The sequence below is a fragment of the Octodon degus genome, unplaced genomic scaffold, assembly GCF_000260255.1.
Source record: "Octodon degus isolate 3935 unplaced genomic scaffold, OctDeg1.0 scaffold00047, whole genome shotgun sequence".
Classification (NCBI taxonomy): Eukaryota; Metazoa; Chordata; class Mammalia; order Rodentia; family Octodontidae; genus Octodon; species Octodon degus.
The window spans coordinates 6,153,961-6,157,209 of NW_004524623.1; positions in this window are offsets into that span (position 1 = coordinate 6,153,961).

The following is a 3,249-nucleotide window of genomic DNA, read 5'->3' on the forward strand; positions in this document are numbered from 1 at the left end:
TCCCCGCAGGGCACTGTCAATTTCCGCTTGATGTATTTAATAAAAAAGGGGGATATGTGGGGGGCGATAGAATGCTCCTGTTATATTTTCCCTTATTTGGGCAAGAAGTGCTGCAGCACCAATACCTGCTTGCCTCGACATCTTCCTGTGGTCCTGGATCTCCACTACCAATCCACAACTAGTCCCACCCAACTGCTTCCACTATACAGCTATTTAGACCCTGTTCACTTCCTCAATAAACGAGACTTGATCAGAAAGCCTGTCTTGTCTCCGTCTCTTGTGTCTCTTGCCCTGTCTTTTTCATCCCCGTTCCTCCTCCAGGTCATTACCCACGTCTCGACTCGCGGCCCGAGTCAATTAATTCTTACAGCAACACAATATTTCCCAAAATCCTTTTGTATTAGGCGGATCACTAACTTGTGCTTTACATACTAATTATATACAGCATCTCGGCCGGCCAGTCTTGCGACATTCCCTTTTCCTGTTTCCCATTTTCATCTACTACATACTAATCACAAAGGGTGAACCCTACACTACGAAAGGAAGAAGCAAGTCCAAAGCCTTTCAATCCTGCCAGCACTTCCAGCCAGCCTAGGGGCCTGTGCTTCCAGAAATCATGAAGGCTCTCCTTCTTCTCAGGCTGGTCTTCCAGTCTGGGACCATCCAGGGCAAGGTCTTTAACAGGTGTAAGTTGACCAAAACTCTGGAAGCAAAAGGAATGAATGGATCAACCTGGCAAACTCTAAGTCTGCTTTCACTGGCCCATGAAGGTTCAATGAGAAAATGAATGGTCAGGGAGAATTTGTATGAAGAGGCTGCTGTTTCCATGTGGAGTTCAATACTTACAACGTTAAAACATAATTTATTCCTTGAGAACCTGAGACACCAGGTAAAAGAATGATGTCACAGGGGAAAGTATCCTCCACCTTCCATGTCCCACACCACCTGCTGTACTATCCTAGGGCCTCTAGATTTGTCAGTTGCTCCAGATTCAGTGGCCTGAGAAGCCAGAGCAAAAGCTATATTGATAGGCCAGTTTGAAACTGGGGATCTGGAGGATACAGGGATGTAAAAGTTTTCTTAAGGTTCTCTATCTTGATACAGAGTTTGTAAGAACAAGAATTTTAAAAGATACAATGAATTTATAAGAAGTGAATAAGACCCTGTTTTCCTCCAGTCACTTTATGTAAGGGTTCTCTGCAGCTCAGCAGGATGTTTCATTGTCATTCCCTCTACACTCTCTGTTTCCCATTGTCTTCAACACCATTTGTGATATGTCATAAAGAACAGTTCCTAAACAGCTTGCTCTGTATTTGTTAATGTAATCTCTTGAGGGAGCAAAAAGACTTCACTTTAAGGGAGGGTTACTTAAGTTACTTAAACTATACACAAACTCACCACCTCCCATGCATCTAACTATAAACCCACTTAGGGAAAACCAAGGTCATAAAATAGGAACAAATAGTTTGGACAACTTTGGGGAAAGGGCAAACACTAAACCACGTTGTCCCATGAGAGGCAGATGGTCAACAATGTCTGCCAAATGTATGATATGCTTTTTTTTTTTTTTTTTTTTTTTTTTACGGCATACGAGATGTTGCGGCGTGACTGGAGTTCAGACGTGTGCTCTTCAGATCATTTTGAGAAATTGCACATATATACATTGAAATATAAAATGTCTTTTATGCCTCCCCCTTTTTTTTTTGTATTTGGTATAGGGTCTCCCTACGCAGCATGGACTTGTAGTGATCTGCCTGTTTCAGCCTCCCAGTGCTGGGATTACAAGTGTGCAGCACCACGCCCAGACTCAGTCACAGGATCAGTGCACTCAGGGGCGGGGCCAGTGCTCCATGTGGTACTGGTGATCCAACCCCAGTCCCTGAGCTTGCTTAAGCAGGAGTTTAGTTCCCTGCACTCTCTCACCACCTGTATTGTGTGACATTTTTGAAAAGGTACTGAAAAAAAAAAAAGAAAAAGTCCTGAAATGAGGTAATGAGGTCATGTGGTTACTGTGGAAACCTGAAAAGTACATAATCTGAAAGCAAAGTGCAGCCATTCCTGACAGTCTGAGAGTCCTGACCCAAATCAGTGTCTGTTCTGAGACTGCAGTTAAAGCTTCTGTGTTCCTTCAAACGAGTTCTCCTCTGTAGGGGCTTGTCTTTGCCCCCTGTCAGCAGCTGTTACACTCCTAGTTTTTGTAATTATTTAAACATTTCCCATTCAATAACTGTATCTGAATGAAGGAAGGAAGGAATTGAAGAAAGATGCCTGGATAAAATTACGGTGGACTTCTATTGCCTAAGGCTTTCTTTCCAGAATCTCCCTTGAACTTGAAATTTGATGTTAAGGAGTACAAGAAAATGGTTACCCCTAAAAAATCCTATTTTTTCTAATAATACTCATTTTTCCTTGAGCCTATGCATGTGCTATAAGTGTGCTAAATGCACTCAACAGCTGTGCTGATTTTTTTACTCTAAGCTAAATGTTGGCTCAGCAAAAAAGCACTGGAGAGGGCTGGGGAGATGGCTTGGTAGAATAAGCGCTTGCCTGGCAAGCACAAGGGTCTGAGTTCAAATCCCCAGTTCCACCAAAAAGAAAAACAAACTAAAAACAAAACAAAACAAAACAAAAAGCACTGGAGGATAAAGCCATTTTAATGATTTTTAAGTGCTCTCTCTTGCTTCATGAGTATTCCAGTTTAGAACGCTTTGTACAAGATTCTCTGAGAGACTCTGTAAAAGTACAGCATTGGGCTGGGCAGAGTGGTTCACCCTTGGACTCCCAGCTACTCGGGAGGCTGAGGAAGAAGGAACCCTAGAGCCCCAAAGACCAGCCTGGGCACCATGGACACACCCCAGGTCACAACAGCAAAGAAAAAACTGAAGTGTAAAGTATTTGGTAAGTTAAGTACAGCCTACCCTGGCTCTTCTAATGTAAGCCACTGGTAACATAGAACTGGCTAAAAACAGCCACCAGTGGAGCACAGAGTTCTGCAGTCTCAGAACTCAGGAGGCTGGGGCAGGAGAACTGCCATAATTGCGGGGCCAGTGTGGGCTATAAGTGGCTTCAAGTCCAATCTGAACAACATGGTGAGACCCTGTCTCAAAAGAAGAAATAGAATGACATATAAAGATCTGACTTTGGTACACAGTGTAAAAAATTTAGTGTTACTGTTTAGTATTAAAAATGATTTCCTTTCAGGGATGTGCTTGGCCAAGGCAGAGAGTGATTACAACACACAAGCTACAA